Source organism: Larus michahellis, chromosome 3, assembly GCF_964199755.1.
Source record: "Larus michahellis chromosome 3, bLarMic1.1, whole genome shotgun sequence".
NCBI classification, from domain to species: Eukaryota; Metazoa; Chordata; class Aves; order Charadriiformes; family Laridae; genus Larus; species Larus michahellis.
In genome coordinates, this window is record NC_133898.1 from 53670788 (window position 1) to 53689358 (window position 18571).

Sequence of the window (18571 nt, forward strand, 5' to 3'; positions counted from 1 at the left end):
CGTGAGAAGGAGGAAGAGTTCAACCTCAGGAGTATTGACCATATCAGGGACTATATGCCCACCAACCAATGGAAGTTGCAGCACCCTGAGAGGCACCAATTTTGCGGCAGCAAATTTATCTAATTGTTCAAGCAAAAAATGAAGGAAATTAAGTGAGATAGACATCAAGTGCTAAATTGATTCCTGGTACAACGTTTTGCAGGAGCTGCTTTTAAAATAGACCTGGCCCATAAAACATAATGTGACAGTAAATAAACATAGGCATAAATGATTGGGTTTGGAGGTTAAAATGAGGTTTTAAAATGAGGGATGTTGTTCACGCTGATTTTTTTTTTTCAGCAGAACTAATATGTGCTCATTCTCTTCCTAAAAATCTCATCACAGCCCTGAGCACACTCTTCTGCCCTCCTGTGCTCCTGCCTGGCCCTGGGACAGTCAACTCTGGGACCTCTGGTGAAGCTGCTCGGAGAAAAGCTGTGTAAGGGAAGAGATGTGAGGAGGCTTGTCAGGGCTTTTCTCCACTTGCTTTACAGTCGATTTTAGCTCACTTCGCCCTTGGTGCTTCCTGAGCTATGCTGCAAATATGCTTATGTCTGGCCGTGTACCTCGCTCACCCTGACCAACAGACTGACTCCCCACCTGCACCTCAGCCCTGCCCCATCACCATCCCAAATATGCTGATGCTCAGGACCGCTGGCTGCCCTGCGGCTGCTGGGGCAGTGGGACAAGCCCTGGCTGACAAGTCCTGGCCCTCGCTGCTCCTGGACAAATCCTGCCACCCAGACTTGTAATTTTCAAGGTAAAAAAATCTGCGCATCTTGCTTTGAGCATTAACACAACAACCACATGCCAACATCATCATATTTTAGTCATTATCGTATTTTAGTCTCACAGGACACTCAATTTTTTTGTAGAAAAAATATTAGATTTGGACCCATTATTGAAGGCACCACACAGGGTTGACAAGTTCCCTTCCAATCTGCCTCAAAGGCTTTCATTTTAGGAACGAAACTGGCTTACTTGCCACTATTCAGCATGTATTTATCATCCTCTGTTACTGCAAACTATTCCCAATGCCAGTTCTCAACTCGCAGTTCCCTGCCAGGCACATAGCCAACTGAATGGGGCAGTGCAAAAAACCCAAATCTTCCTAAAGCTTGCAGGCATCACACATTTCCCTGGTGCTTTTTAAATCTTGACATTCAGTTACCTAAATCAAAAATGTGTTGCAATGCAGATGGTGAAGTTTTTTCAGCAGACTAGCAAGCTTTAAGGACTAAAGGCAAGTTGGGTGTAACACTACGAAAGCCACTGAAAACTGTGCCTTGGGATTCCCTTATCCTAATGTCTAGTCTCAACTTCAAGGCCAAATTTTGACCTCCAGTAAATGAGCAGAATCAGGATTTGCCCCCATTCACACCAACAGCAACCCTAGGCACCTCACGGGGACTCTGCCCCTACGGGCATACAGTATTAGCAGCATTAGGGCTGTAAGAAAGACAACAGAGTATGGATCCAGCTGGCTTCCTGCTCACTTCACCTCTTTGTGGAAGTCATCACGCTCAGAAGCGCAAACACACACTGGTGGCATCTTTGCTGAAACAAGTTATCCGGGGCAAACTGAAGCCGTGCTGCGGTTCTTTCCACTCATTTCCAGGTACAGATACTGACTCCTGATTTTGATCCATGCTCATTGCATTTGTAGTGCATGCATGCATTTACTGTACACTCACCCGCCTAATTGGTTACCCACATGATCACACCATGGCTCGTTCGTCTTATTCCTCCTTTTGTCTCCCAGTTTTGATGATCTTGTCCATTGCCTCCTGTTGCATCTTACATTGTAAACCCATGGGGTGGAGAGAGCCTCCTCCTCCTGCCCACACAGCACTTGGAGCTGCGTGGGACCTGGTCTGTCACTAGGGCAAGTCAGTACTTTCACAAAAGGGGTAATGAATAGCAGCAACTGACCCCAGACTTCCTTGTGGTTCCAGGATTTTAGTTATTAAAGCTTTGAGATAAGACTCTCTGCCTTGTGAGCTGAGGGAAAAGCATGAAACACCTGCAGCTTTTGAATAGATTAATATTATTCTTATAATAAGCTAGGGATTTATTAGTCCCCAGACCCTTTAAAAAGCTTTGGGTTTGGTAAGTGACCCAGAAAATGCTTTTTTGGTATCAGATTTTCTGGCGGTTCCTTCCTAAGTAAAAGCACCGCGTTTCAAAACCTTAGTGCCTTGTGATGGCCTGTTTGTTTTGGTTGCAAGGGATTGAGTTTCATCTTGTTCGGTACACAGCAGTTGCTGTTGGAGTGATGGTATCTTTTTTAAGTTGCGTATAATTAAAGTTGTTTTATAATAATGCATGTGCTCCCAGTTAGGATGGAAGTAGTGTTTGCAGGTTTAGTCTCTTTCACACAAATTTCCGCTCGGGTGCGTATCCCGCCTAGAGCTAACAAAAGAAAATCTTTGAGTAGAAATGAACTGGTAAGAGTAAACGGTAATTAATTAAACAGCCCCATGGGAAGGACAGAGTGTGATTATGCACTGTTGCTTCTTTCTTCCAATAGCTTTTACCTTTCATTTTTTTCCACTTGTACTCTTTTTTAAAAAAAAGTATTTTTATGACTCCTCTTAAATCTGTTGTTCCTCGCCTAGAAAAAAAGGGAAGAAGTTGAGGATGTATTCAAAATACTTTTTTAATGACTTAAGTATCTGAGCATCTGTATGAGGCTTTCTGCTGTGCTCCCAGAAATACAAAGGTAACCACACAGAAAGGGGGGAGAAACAGTGGTTTTCCACATCTACCATCATGTCTCACGGATTTGGGACACCTCCAGAGTATGACATGAACAGGGAATAAAACACCCCATCCAAACACTGCAGATCTTGTTTGCAGATTATCTATAAACACAGCAGCATCAGAGAGCTCCCAAAGCTGAGAACATCATGAACGCAGCCCTGCCCATCTCTGGCATGCTCTTGTTGTCAGGGCTTGAAAGTGGATCGATACAAAACAGATTGTGATGGCCTAATTTGCTTCTGTGCCGCATCTCCATTACACTCTTGACAGACCATGACTGTCAGTGAAACAAGGGGGACTGCCCTCTCTAGCTGCCAGAGCCGAAATCTTACCCTTCCTGTCCAGTGCCTTTCCAGAAGCATCATATGGCCAGGTCCAGGGACTTACAACTCTATGGGAGAGAAAAAAAATCTGTACTTGTCAGTCCTGTAGTTTCTACTGTAATTTCCAGTGCGTGCATATCCACAAAGCAAGTGCCATCATTTGAGGTAGAAATTACAGCAGGGCAGAAACAAACCTCCTAAGAAGTCTTATATGTACCCGTGGAGAAGATTTAAGATGTTCATATTTAATGAAGGAGTGCAAAGTAACACCGTGAAAAACTTATTTTTATATATATTCACAGTGATATTCTAACTTTCAGCATTAGGGACTCCGATGTCTTTATCCAGGCACTAGACTGGACCTAGAGAAACATCGTTAAGACCCGACAACAGGAGACATGCCAGGGTGGAAAAGGACCTGACAACATGCAAGGTAATTTCTGTCTGATATCTGTGATTCACTACAGAAAGCAGTAGATATCAGCAAACATTGTCTGTTTCATAACATATTGTGATGTTATTTCAAGAATATTGTTATGAAACTTCTCCGGACTTGATTCTGCTTCACAGAAGCTTCATCCATGTCTTTAAAATGTGAGAGAAAGAACCCACCAATTACCATATGGGCTCCAAAGCTAGGATCTAGTAGAATTACACACTGTCTTTCAAACTCCCGAGGCCATTTATTATTGAGACATCATGTATTAACTTGACATGCAAATTAGCATATCACCTAGACATGCTGGAGGAAATTTTCAGGCTGAAATGTCTTTCCATGTGTCAAGTTCCCATGTACGTCAAAATGGACAGAGCAATCATAAATCAATCACTTAAAGTGAGTTTTCTTCTTCAAAAACAGGATCTTCAGATAAAAGAGCTGCAGGAGCAAACACAACATTGCCTAACTCAAATAGTGTCCTATAATTACCACATATTCTTGTCATAAGAAGCACCCCAATAAAGAGGATGAACTATTGTAATCAATTAGTTTTCAAGTCTCTGTGCAGATCTATCTTTGGGCAAAGCTCTGGCTTCTCTGGTTCTTCTTTTCAATAACCAACACTGTGAGAGGTCCACAGGGCATTGAGTTTAATATTTCTTCTAGTACTTCTGAAGTCCTGTTTCCACGGAAGCAACTGTGGGAAAACTCAGTTTTGAACAAAATACTTCAAATCCTTCCACCTTTTTACTCTATAAATTCTTTAATGCCTTGAGATAAATTATACTCCATACTTCTACAGCATCTTCTGCTTGAGGATCTCAGAGTGATTATTAGTTAATGTTAAGAAATTATGCTTTTAGTGGCACAGTGCTACAGTTAAGAGAACTAGGTTGTGGTGGGGCTAGATGATTTCCTTGAGAGTGGGGATCAGGGCTGACAGTGCAAAACCGTGAGTCCCAGACTAACACCTCCACTACAGGATACCCTTTATATTTGTTCAAAAGTGTCTGCTGCCATAGTGAGAGCCTGGGCTAAAGCCCAAGATAATAATTTCACTGATTTCAGTGGGCCTTGGGTGAAACTTTAAAGTTGGGGTTTTTTTCAGGATGGATTATGCCTGCCTTCTATACAGTATGCTTGAGGTTTTCAAAAACATGTGCTAGTAAGCCTTCTGTTTAGGTATTTTGCTCACAGACAACATGGTTTGAGGTTGGTTTTTTTCCCTTCATTATGGAATTTCTCTATCGTATTTGTGATATAAGGCATTTTCTCTCTTTCCTGTGAATGTAACTCTTTTCTATTCATTAATTTATTTAAAGAAATTCTCCTTAGGAATTACTCGCAAATAAAAGTCCTTATCAGTGCAAGAAACGGTATCTCACTGAGCAAATTATAGCACAGTTAAACCCTCAAAACAGTCAGAACTTTTATAAATGAAAATAGTGTTACATAAAATGCAGAAATTCAGGGTAACAATCCAAAAAGATTTGCCAGTGGCAACAAGAAATATACGTATATGTTTACAGTAAATATATATACACATACAAAACCACCTCTTTAACCAAGAAGCAGTCAGGAAAGTTAGTAATTTGATCTTCACATTTGCCTGCACTTGTACCTAACAAGCCAAAGGAAAATGCATTTCTGAGTCAAGCCTTAATACAAGGTCTGCCCTGAGTATGTCCTTGGGGAGCCGCACTATCACAGAAGCCACAGTGGCACTTATTGTTCAACACCGTAGACTTGGGAAGGAAGTCATATAGCCTTTGGGTACAAAAGTTCATTAAGGAGGGTTCTGAAAAGCCCTGTTCTCCCTGGCCAAATACCTCTGCATCAAAGAAAGCAAGGAGGGCTACCTGGCTTTCTTACCCGCTTGACTTATCCTCCTTCCTCCTCCTGCAGTGCCACATTCCCCTCACACAGAACAAAACCAGAGCAAAAGGAATGAAAAGAAGAAAAAAAAAAAAAAAGAAAAAAAGGAAAGAAAACTCTCCTGTTCCTGAGGATGGCCTGGCATGGCTCAGTAGACGGTTCTGGCACAAAGGATGAGTTACAGGCTCTATCTAGCCAATCACCAGCACATACTCCCACTTTCTTCTGGTTCTCTGAGGTCTTCTGGCCTCCCCATGTCACAGAATGCAGGACCTGTGGTGTCTCAGCTCCCTGAGAGAAGGCCCTGGTGATGTGGCATGAGCCCCACAATTCTTTGCACGGAGAAACAAACCCCAGGATCTGAAGGAGCAATCCCAAAAGATACCTATGCCGGGATTTCTGTTGACCACTTCAAAATCGATGCTGTCCCCCCATCTCTGACACTTTTCAATTTCAAAAATTATCACAGTGAGCAAAAATGATTCACCGAGTTTTCATTTCTGTAACAAATGAGGATGTGGTTTTAAAAGGGTTATGCACTGGCCTAGCCCTACTCCCACTGCAGTCTATGGCAGAGCTCCAACTGACGCCAGCGGGAGTAGAATTAGAGTGGTGGGAAATTATTTAGAAAATCAGATGGAAAAAATCTCTGAACCACATCTGCTTTCCCTTTTCCCCCTCTCTTCACACATCCACACCCTTCTCTTAGTCTCACTCACTGTGGTGAAATGATGCACTAATTGGTTCTGCATGGACAAGACCACATTGAGGGAGATGTGTTGCCATAATCTAATCTAATTAAAATAATTCTCAGGTCTGAGTGAGTATTTAAATAACAAAATAAAGCAGCTCTTGACAATTGATGCTTGTCATGAAAACAACTGAGAGCAGTGAGTAATTTCAATCCAAGCTGAGTTCCTAGCTCATTTGCCTTCCATCTGCATATCTTTTAAATCCTAATTATATGTAATCAACAATATAAGCAACATGATTCTTCTTGTAGTTGACAAATTCGTGGGTTCATTTTGCATACTTTCAGATATGTACATACCAATGAATATATACACTCTTTCTACCAGAGAGAATTTTACATCAGGTAATTAGAATTTAGCTCAATTAAAAATGCTCTCAAAACAAGTACAGCATCTTTTAGATCCACAAAGATAATTTAAGAAGCCAGTGGGCATGATTAGGTCAGCCCAACAATGAAGGCTGGGAATCAAAAGGAAGGCCACACATGCATGACTTTATTTTTGGCTGGACTTTCCCAGCAGGGTGTTTCTACATTACATCAAAACTAATAATCCATCTGGGTGCCGAATAAGGCAGATCAGCCCTTTTTCAAAGTGACCAGAAAGGTTGTATTACAAGTGCATCATCCACATGTAGCCACCAAAACCAGGGCCTGATTTTTAGGGTTTCTGAGTATCCACCCTTCTAATCCACTCCACTCTTTGGGAGGATCCCAGCACACCCAAGAGAAGATGACTTTCCTTGAAGGATTATCTACTCTGCCAGGGATGGATACCAAGGCAGACAATACACCTACCATACTGGTGACCGGTGGAGCCAATAAACTGCCATTGTGCTACTCATTTTTTCTCATGTCTGTCAGGCAGCAGCAGCTGTTAGTGCAGAGCAGCCAAGCCAGGAATGGGAGTGACCTGGTACGGGTCATGGCCTCACCCATGGAGACCATTCCCTGAGGAATGAGCATGGAGGCAGAGCTGGGGCTTGTAACAGGACCCCTGGCCAGCCCCAGGCATGGTGAGGAGATGGGCCACATCCAGGGTCCAAGCAGGGAGCCCAACTGGGAGCAGCAGGGGATGGGACCAGAGACAGGTCCTTTCTTTTGCTGCTGCCAAGCAGTCTAGAGGATGCCTACCCAAAGCTCATAACGACATTTTGATTCAGATTTTAAAAACCCCAATCACCTGATTATCATTAGCAGGTCATTGCAGCACATCCATGAAACAAAGTTTAATTTTTTAGCTGACCTTTTGAATGCACAGGTTAAAAGACAAACCTCAACCAACTCTCAGGGAGTTTTCCTGCTCTTTCCAAGCTATTTTTCACAGCCATAGGTGAAAGTGAACAACTACCAGCTCCAATGCTGGTTCTTGGCAAACCAATTTTAGTCGTAAGAATCATAATTAACCCTCTGCATTTATGACAGTATTTTACATGTTGTAACTGGGGTGAAGACATGAACAGGTCTTCATAGCATCCTTTGCCTTTCAAGTATTTTGATCCTGATTCTACAGGTGAAGAAAATGAGCATATTTACCCCCGCAGTCAATATGGCTTCAGACAGTGAGCCAGACCCCACCTTGTTAACAACATATGGGTCTCTGTTTACGTCAGGGTCATGGTACAATGGGAAAACCTCAGGAAGGACATTTGTCAGGAAGCCAATTATTGCCCTATTTCAAAAGGCAACCTCAGCTATAAAACCTATAAAGGGAATATAATCACGTTTGACTACCTTGTGAATCACATAAAACACGAAGTATAAGGTTTGTGAGCTCAGTTCTGTCCTCATACCCTAGTCAGTTCTTGCTGATTCTTCCCCACTATGGTGGGATCTCATCTGTTTTTTTATATTGTTTTAATAATGCTAAAGAATTCATAAGTGATGAAGTTACATCCTGGTACAATGTAGAAAATATGTACCTGTCATAAACTAATAGTGTAATGCAAAAAATCATGTATGTCTGAATATACCATGAATAGAATATATGACCATGTTGAAGACAAATGTAGCCGATATTTAGTACATACTTAACTCAAATTTCCCTTTAGATGAAACTTCTGCTGTTTATGGAGCTTGAAAAATAAAAACTTGAGCAGTGGGTGTTATGAAAGTCTGGTTCTCATTTTTATATGTCAGCTTTTCCGCATTAATCAATTGTCCAGACTTGTTTCCACTGCACTTCCTTGGAGGATTCTTCCAATTCTGGGCTTGTCTCCACTTCTGATTAGCACATATATGACTGAAATAACTGACTTCTTTTAAGTATCTCAGTTCAGACTGAGGAGAATAACTGTAGGCATCTGAGTTTGAAAAAGATTGGCCTAAAGGCTGAAGCATTTCTGGGTTTGTTTAAGGAAATCAGTATGTTCACTATGCAGAAACAGCTGCAGAAAACCTGTCTGATCGCTTCAGGAGTGCTGAAACAGAGTTTCTCCCAGACTGGGCCAAAGAAGGTAACAAAAATATTCCTGGACCCTTCCCACCCTGTGTCAGGAATTATCTAGTTATTTTATTTACCCTAACAGGTAATTGACTTGAACCTTCCCTTGTGCATGGGCTGTGCACTGGGACTGGTGCTCACACCACCCCAGGGTAGGACGGCTCAACACAGAGTCCCAAGTTTGCCCCACGAACCTGTCAGGGACACCACGGTGGTGACTGGAGCTGTGAAGGACATCCAGAGACAGGCTTATCTGACACCCCACGTCCTGTTCTCCTCTCCCCTACCACAGTCTAGGCATCGTTCGAACTCCCAGTGAAACACTGTGGTTAGCGGCTGTAGCACCATGGGAAGGTAAGGCATAGGATTAATGGATCCAGGAAGTAATTCAAGTCCTCTAGTCCTACCACGTCCTCTTTCAGTTGTTATCCATTACAGACTGCCTCTGGAAGAGAAAGAAAAAAGCTGAGCTGAAGTATCTGGTCCTAGGCTCATCTGTCAGAATGCATTTCTACTGTTCAGTCATGCCTAGGTCTGAATGTCAGGAAGGAGAAAGCACCAAGGCATTTACTCTCCGTGAAAGCTTGGGGCTGTGGGATTAAGCAAAGAATAAACTTGACCCAGTCAGAACAGTCTCCACTAAAAAAGTTGGTACATAATAGTGAAAATGTCTAGTACTGCCACCAATATGACATCTGCCAAAACCATAAGATTTTACAATGGACTATGAAATCAAAGTTCACAGCACGAGTCCAACACAATAGCCATGAGACTGTAGCATACTAAATGTTGCACTGTCAAGAAGGAAACACTACAGGCATAGTAGTACCCCCACTGAAAGTGTTTGAGGGAGAGTGTCGGACTTCTAGGGTCTTCCTCACAAGAAAAGTGCATCTGGTGGGTCAGGAGACCAGCATTAGGAGCAAAGTATTACCTGCTTTGTTTGGGTCAGCCATGGCCTGAGCAAAATGCCCAGACTCTGAAATAATGCAGTGGGTTCTTCTGTCACTAATAACTTATATTCACCTGCCCATATCCTTGATTACGACCTGTTTCAACCTGGTTCTGCCTATTTATTGTGTCAGTGAGTCAAAGCTATAGTCTAACTAATATCAGTGGTAACAGGTAAGCTGTTCCTATAACTATCATAAAGATGCTGTATGCTTGTGACTGGGGAGAAGGACCCTGAAACCACATCTCTATGATAAATGATGAAGACCTTTTTGTGGTAAACGGTAGATAATATTTTGGGAACAGAGCGGTAAACAAAGAGAAAAATAATGATCCACCCAATCTTACTCCTGTTCCACAAGCAGCTCAACTTTCCAATATGAAGTTAAGCACCGTCTTAGCTAGAGGGCACCGCAGAGTCTGGTTCTCCATGCGATTTCTGGAGCTGCAGCCAGGCTTGTGCAACCCTTACAGTTAGTGCTGACAATGAACTGTTATATATCTGCCTATATGTAATACTAATGTCATCATTTAGGTCATGCCTGGAGGAACCAGCCATGATCACAGGGTCCCTTTACTAAGCTCTCTACAGGTGCGCACTATATATTAGCCATTTCCATCCAGATCTTCCTTACTAAAAAATACATCTATGACAGTTTATTACCTTCCTCTCAAGCAAATGTGCTTAACATAGTTACTGTGTTTACTTACCTCAGTAGTCTCCATGTGTACGCATTCAAATAATACTGCACGGATGAGGGTCATGTCTGTGAATGGTTGACATCCTCTTTAATCTTATTTCAGGGATGACAGAGAATTTGGATATTGCCTGAAATTTGTGTAGTCACACAGTAAAGTGAAAAATTTCACCCTAAAGGAATTACCTGGTATTATATACAGAGCTTATTCAGTAAATCAATTTATCCTGAATATGTATGCAGCACACTTTATCTAATGCAGATAGGTAAGAGCTTTAAAAGTGTTTTCAGTTATTTTTAAAGACTGATTTTGTGTTGCGTATTTGCAATTCACCATGTCAGTTAGGCAGTTAGCCAGAAAAGTCCTCATTTTTGTACTTGATTTGTTTGTATTACTGGACTTTATTTTGTCTCTTGTGACCTTGCTCTTCCATATAAGAGTATCTACTTTGATTACTGTGATGGCATATCCTTGTCTATTTTCCACTGTGTGCTTAATATTTTTCCTCTTTGTTCTTTTTCTTCTCTATCTATGGCTCACTACCAGTATGAAAAAAAATAAAGTACTTGAGTGACATCAGTCTGAGCTACAGTTTTCTCTCATGAACAGTGAGTCCCTCACATCTGGGTGCAGGTGCTCCCAACACTCCTTCACTGACGTCTTGACACTACAGTTCTGTTTCTCAGTTTTGGGGGTTTTTGTCACCACTCTCACCACCACCATCACCACCATTCTGATACCAACAGATCAAATGGGGCAACAGTTGGCTTTTTCCGAGGAGTAATTTGTTCTGATTAGAAAAATAATGGTTGTAAGCAGAAGAGCCTTCCCACCCCCAGCAGCTGCTGTTTCCCTTCACTTAGGCAGGGGTTAGTTCCTCTTTAGTTTCTTTCAAAAATGATCTTCACTTCAACAAGCTTGGTTTTTTTCACTCCCATCCCGGTCTCAATCCTTGTGGTTCAACCAGGAATCCATAAATCTTTATTACCTCAGGCACTTCTCCTTCTGCTTTCATCAAGTGTTTATTTCTATGATAATACTTCAATACCTTAAATCACTGCTAAGTCATTTATCATAATAAATGGCATTTCTTTAGTGTTATGTCCCTGTTCTCCCACCTTATCTCCAGTTTGTTTGTTCAGATTGTAAGCTCTTAGTGCAGCCAGAATTTCCAAGAGGGATTGGTTATTTTTGTGCTTTTTAACCTGAAGAGGGCTCAGCATAAAGGTTGACAATGGGCTATAGGACAGCCCTACCATTTTGCCACATCAGGCTGTGTGAAAAGCAGATTAAAACACAGAAGCGCTGCAGTAAGGCTGCCGCTTCTCCCCATCTCTTCCTATAGAGGAAGGTGGAATGACTGAGAAAGTCATTATGAATGATCTGTATCATACTCTCACTTTCAAGGGCAGTATTCACAAGAGCATACTGACTTACCAGGTGTTGTCGGTAATTGCCAGGGATAAGTGCAAAGCGATAAGAGATCCTTTCTAAAACTAACCAATGTTATTGAACTTGTCTCTCTTGCTTCCCCATTCAGAATATTTGATGAGGAACTTCTTTGCCTGGGACCACTGACAGTGATGGTTCCCCGAATACGAGGGAACGGCACAGCAAGAAGATTATTAGTAAATATGAGAAGTTCATGATCATTGGGAAAAAATACAGCAACAACCTACCCACAGCGGGAACTAGCAGACTGGTTTTTTCCCTTCCCCTTCCTCCACATTTGCAGCCACTACAACTAACATCTCCCTCCCTGCCCACCAGTGCAAGCATCTCACCAACAAATACGCTTCTATCATATCACCTTCCCTACCCACTAAATCTTCTTACAGTTTGTCGTCAGTGGGTGGCCCTTTCACACACCCTAAGGAGCACTTGGGCAGGGCTATGCTCAGTCTCCAGAGAGGCTCCATGGTCCTAGTCTTCAACTCCACCACTTAATTCAGCCACGGATACTTCAACTTAATGAGTGACATTAGTAGGAAGAGGTTGGCAAGAGCTGATTCACCACTGCTGATAATCTCTGCCATTCCTTAGATTCCACTTGTCCCCCAAGACCTTGTCTATATCAGCATTGAAAGCTGTGGCTGAGGTATCGTCTGCCTTGACAAGTGCCTTGCCCTGGCTGCAATCATCCTGACTGTGATGGCAAAGCTCGTCTCTGGGAGTTGTCCCTTTCATAGCCAAACACACAGGCCTGGTGAACCACCACTGGAAAGGGTCAGAGTGAGAACCAAAATGGGTGACCAGGGAACATCATCACAAACCACAGTCTGACACGACAGCAGAGCTGTTGTACGTCTCCCACAGACATGAGCTTTGGAGGAGGGAAGGGAGGATGAAGAGACATGGAAAGCCTCCAGCACAGCGCTCAACCTCAGCAGTGGCTCCTTCTCACTCTTAACCGAGACCTTTTCTTCAACCACTGGGTCTCATTGGCCAGTCGGTTCGGCACTGAGAGTGTAGTTCCCATTGGCTCCATGTGCATTGTGACAGGAACACAGGAGAGCATCCATGAATGCATCTCCTTGATCCTTACCTGCAGTTTTGCTCACTCCCCAGATGGGACAGAGAGATCTCTACCCTCAGGAGCTGCAGGATACAGGACTTACCTATTTTCATGTTTTTTCTCTGCTGTAGCGTGAGAGTTTGTTTGCCATGTAATAAAGACGGAGTCGATTAAAGCGTGTCTGGACCTGGATTAGTACATCATTGCAACCCCTTGGAACTGGTAGCATTAGACAATCCTCCACACCCCAGCTGGATCTTTTCTTATTGGCCTAATTATACCTACCTTGCTATCCACTGGACTGACATGAATCATAAATGTCTTTACGGGCATACATGTTGACGTACTGCATAATTGCATAGACACTGCTCCTCACGGGCGAGATTTTCCCTGGTGAACAGTGCTGGCAGCTCCTGCTGCTAGCAGAGAAAGCATAACATGGCACTCCTGCTCTGCTGCAGTGAGAGACATCAAGTAGGCAACAGCACTGCTGTTGGTTGAACGCTGGGTGAGGAGAGGCCATCCAGACCTCTGCATCCCACCCTCTCCTGCAGGAAGGATTTTATCTTGAAAAATCAATAGACTTTGAAGATGCTAGAGCCTTAATTTCAGCCCTTTGGCATATGAAAGGGAGCTGATGGGCAACCCTTTAAGACACTTCCTAAAGAAGCCTACAGAAACTTCAACTACTGCTTGTTGGCAATTGTCAACATGGTTAGCTTGCAACCTGTAAATATTCATACTCCAGGGGCCAGGAAGAGCCCACACATCTGCATATGGCTTCTGTGTCTCCCTAGAAGCCTCAAAAATAAAGCAAAGACTACCTCTTCTGGATATAAAAAAAGCAGCGCTGGCCTTAGATGCCTGGAGGGAATGAAACGTAAAACCATGATGGGTCTGAGGCTACTTCCCAGCTGATGGTTCATGGAGGGTGTACAAAGGAGAGGTAATGACCACCACGGAGCACATACAAGGTTTCCTGTGCACAGAACCAGTAACCATCAGCTCTGGGTCATAAGGGACCTGCCTCTGTCTCCACTGAAGCAAGGCTTGGGGACAATTCCCTCCAGAGAGTGTGGGCCACCACCCTCCTTCCTTCACTCCCACTCCTTGTAGCAGAGTCCTTGTCATGCAGAGAAACACCGACAGGGATAACAATCTCCTGAGACTCAAACCCCCTCAGCAAACATCACCAAAGGACCAAAACAGCTGAACAGCTCTTCTGTGGGCTCAGAGCCTGAAGACAGTGCTGCTCCTCATCCTTCCTGAGCAGCTACACCATATAGCCACACGGTTTAGCAACTGGGTCTCTTATTTTCTTTAACGGGGTGGAGGAAGCAAACCAGCATATATCAGTTGTCAAAGGCTTATGTTTCAAGATCCAGAGACGCTGTGGTTGAAGTCCAGCCTTGGGGGACACGAGGGAAAGAGACTCATGATATGAACATTGCAGTATTTCAGGAGATTGAGGGTTACAAATGCCAACACTTTTCTCTTGCCACTCAAAATTTGGATTCTGAGCAGTGATTTCAAGGTGAAAATATCTGGGGTCTATTACCTATTTCCTGAACATCTGATACCTCTTTATAAACACTGTGATTTAATACTGTTCCCACACGTGAACATCCAGCAAAGCCTGGCATGCACAGAATTGTGTCCATCTAAATGAGCCCAGGCATTTATGTTTCTCTATATTTAGAGAAGAGTCTCTAAACATCCCAAGCCCAGGGGCTTCCAGAAACAGGGAAATGAATGTAACCACAAAAAGAAGAAAGAAAAGAAGATGCGAGTGTCCTTTCCAAAATCTTAAAATACTTAAATTTGCTCTCTATCGATTTATCCAGCTGGCTTATAAAGATAAAAATTAATGAGACTTTTTACAAGAAATATTTTAAACAAAGTTTTAAAAATCTTTCTTCTCTCCTCTCCCTCTCTGACATAAATACTACATTCATAAATCTAGCCTGCAATAAAATTCTCTCCTAATTTATAGGATCGAGTGCCCAGAAGACACCATCGCCTGTGAAGTTCTGCCAACTATCCATCTAAGCCTGGTACTGTGAGTATTTCACACCTCTTCTCATGGATTGCTCCATTCCTAAATGAGTTTTAAAGTGTTGTGCCTCTGGTGGTTTTTCATGAGCCTTCCTCAGGCACAGCTTCTACAGGGTTTCATTTAAGAAAAAAAAGGCATTTAGTGCTGCTTACGTAAAGGCAATTTACCAGCCTCTAAAGAGAGGCATTTACCATAACATCCTGCCCTATTTAACCAACCTCTTTATCACCTTGATATTGAAAGCAAACAGAGGCATGTATGATGGGAATCATTTTTAACAAGCTGCTCTTACCAGTGAGTGAGTTTGACTCAAACCCACAATTCTTCTGTGCTTGCGCTGCTGACAAGCCTGGAATCTGAACCGTGAGACTAATAAATATTGTAAGACGATTCCCAGATCCTAGGGCCCTGGGCAAGACAGACTTTGGGAATGAGATCCATCCCAAGCAATGTATAAATTCTGCACTCCACTTTCCTCAGAAGACAGGCTACTTCCTAGCTTCCCTTGCTCAGTTTAACTTTCCATCATTTAAACTTACTTTTAGAAGTTACATGGTTCTTGCTGTTAAATTATGGATAAATAATATGACTTCTCCTGCCCTTTAAGAAACCTTTTCCCTGTATATAACTTACTTAAAAGAGCATTGACTTATTATGGAAAAAAAATTATTGAGAATTTATAGCCAATTTCAGTCAGATCATTACCTGTAAATCTTCTGACCTGACTTTCCTGTATAATACTCTCCTATTAGTTCAGCCAAGGCTCCAAGTAGCCTGGCTGATCAGGCTACTTCAGAATGCACATCTGGTTTTTTTCTTTTTCTTCTTTTTTGCCATACATCTCAACTTTATACTATCAGTGTCTAGTCCCTAATCAGTATGCTGAATAACATTTGCTGAAGGCCTGGTGTCCTTTACACATCTGCAGACTCATCCACATTCCCCTACGGGCCTCCCAGCTAACCTGAACTGCAGTCTTTTGGCAACTAGATGCTTCCTAACTTTCAAAAACCTTTTCTTCAGACAGCATATCTCCAACCTCTCAAAACATCCTGAATGATGCTGCCGATATGTCCTTCTGAAAAGCAGACTAAGCAACATTTGCCACATTATTCCCCCAGCTGGTTATTGAGTTGAAAGGGATGGAAAGAAATCTTGGAAAGCTCTACAGTTAGATTTTCCCCGTGCGTTATCTGTTCCCACTTTAATGGAGTTACATCAGAAATGAGCTGGCAAGAATACTGTGTTCAATTTCAGAATTTACTGCATTCAGTTTTGGGCCCCTCACTACAGGAAGGACATTGAGGTGCTGGAGCAAGTCAAGAGAAGGGCAACGAAGCTGGTGAAGGGTCTAGAGCACAAGTCTTATGAGGAGCGACTGAGGGAACTGGGGTTGTTCAGCCTGGAGAAAAGGAGGCTGAGGGGAGACCTTATCACTCTCTACAACTACCTGAAAGGAGGTTGTACAGCGAGGTGGGGGTCAGTCTCTTCTCCCAAGTAAGAGGTGACAGGACAAGAGGAAACGGCCTCAAGTTGCACCAGGGGAGGTTTAGATTGGCTATTAGGAAAAATTTCTTCACGGAAAGGGTTGCCAAGCATTGGAACAGACTGCCCAGGGAAGTGGTTGAGTCGCCATCCCGGGAGGTATTTAAAAGACTTGTAGATGTGGTGCCTGGGGACATGGTTTAGTGGTGGACTTGACAGTGCTAGGTTAACAGTTGGACTTGATGATCTTAAAGGTCTTTTCCAACCTAAATGATTCTATGGATACATGTGATTTTAAGCCCGGTGTGAGGCTGACCTGCACAAGGGTGGAGCTGGTGCAGCCCATCTTCTACATCACATGTAACTAATAAAAACGAGAAAAAAAAAAGAGATACCTTACATTAAGGACCATGTTGTAAGGAAAGTGTTAGACATGATCCAAAGTACAAGCCCACATGGACAGATTATGTTTATGCCTTTATCAATTGTGATTAACCCTGCAGGACCTTTTTCACACTGGCTAAATCTGCTCCCTACAGTATGCATGGCAAAGATGGCACACAGGTCACTTAAAATGCTGCTAGCCCAGGGTTAGGAGCCAGGGGCCATGGCATCCTGCAACGTGCACTGGCATGTGTGAGTTTGAACTGAGCAGGAGGTGGGAGCTCAGGCCTTGCACAGAAGCCAGCTACGTCCAAGCAGCCAAGAGTGGAGTCTTGTTTCACAGAAGACCAGCATCTCCAGAGTCCTCCTGTGTCCCTATGCATACACATAATCACTAATCTGAGGAAAAAATATAGTCCCTTATACCACCCTTAAAACCTTTTAAAGCAACATTATATATGTCAAATACAGGACAAATTCATCATGTATAAGACAACCAAGGAATATAACATTGATTATCAAGTTATTACAATCCAGACGCTATTTTCTATTCTGTTACTTCCTTAGGAATGAACATGATAGCATTACTCAGGTCCAATTTTTTCCCCACTGAAGCCAACAGTAGCAAAACTCCTACTGATTTCAGCTAAAAGGACAATGGGCTCGCATAGCTGATGAGTAAAGCTACACTGCTAGCCTCAAACTTCCAGCATTATCAACCCTTGCATCTCTGCTGCAAACCTCAGTATATTGAGGAAAGAAAGCTACAACTCTTAGAGTCGCATGATCAGAAGAGGAGATCAGGTTTTGTTTAAAAATTCATCAGAAAAGTAAGTTTGGCTTTCCAACTTGCAGAGGAAAGCTTGAAAACATGAAACACCAAACTTGGTGACAAAATCTTAAGTTGTCTTATGCTTCAGGTGTCTTGATTTTTACCTCAGTCTCATTAAGAGAAACTACCAAACTGTATTCTTAATGAATGCGTGCAGCAGACAATCAGTGAATATTTTTCCCAATAAAAAGCAGATTTTGGAAGCATGACAAGAGCACCCTAATCACTGCTACCCAATTCAGTTTATGAGTGGTGGCCAAGCACTCCAGCACGACTGAAAACTCAGGCAGTCCTTGGGAGCATTTGGATGTTAGCAGCAATTACACAAAATATCTGCATACAGTCAGTCTGCGTTCATTATACAGTAATGATATTAATTCCCTAAGATCCCACTGCATTTATAAAATATTGAGCACTTAGGGGTAGGAAAACTGTTCCTATTAACTTCTTTGTCCAGTCTGATTTTTACTGCCCTTTTATGCTAGACCCTTTTTAGACCACTTTGGCAGTAAATATCCTCCTAAAGACTTTTTATACTGCCACTGGAAGTGTAAAGAAGTCTGGCTGTAAATGAGAATCAGGTCCAGTGAGTCCAAACAGACACGCAAAAAGAAACCAAATACTTTTAAGGTTTAATCACCTTTAGCATAAATCTACCCCATACAGGAACTATAACAGCTTGTTTCCAGCCATCCAACACTGGATTGTTTCTCCAATTGTCCCCTTTAATTAGCCTTTCTGTCCCCTGGTGCTCTTGGTTTATTACTTCAGTTGTAAACAGGCCATTATTCAAGACTGTTTCAGGCTAATTGCACTACAAATATTAAGAGTCTGGCTGTTAAGTGGTCATAAATGAGTCTTTGTAACTACTGGATGGTTAGTAAAAATAATGAAATGCAATTGTTGCATGTTAATACAAGTGAGCAGCGTAATATTTTATAATGATGAATATTTAATTGAAATTTAGGTCCAATGCTTCTGGATTTGTAACAATATTGCCGTATTTGTAGCAACTG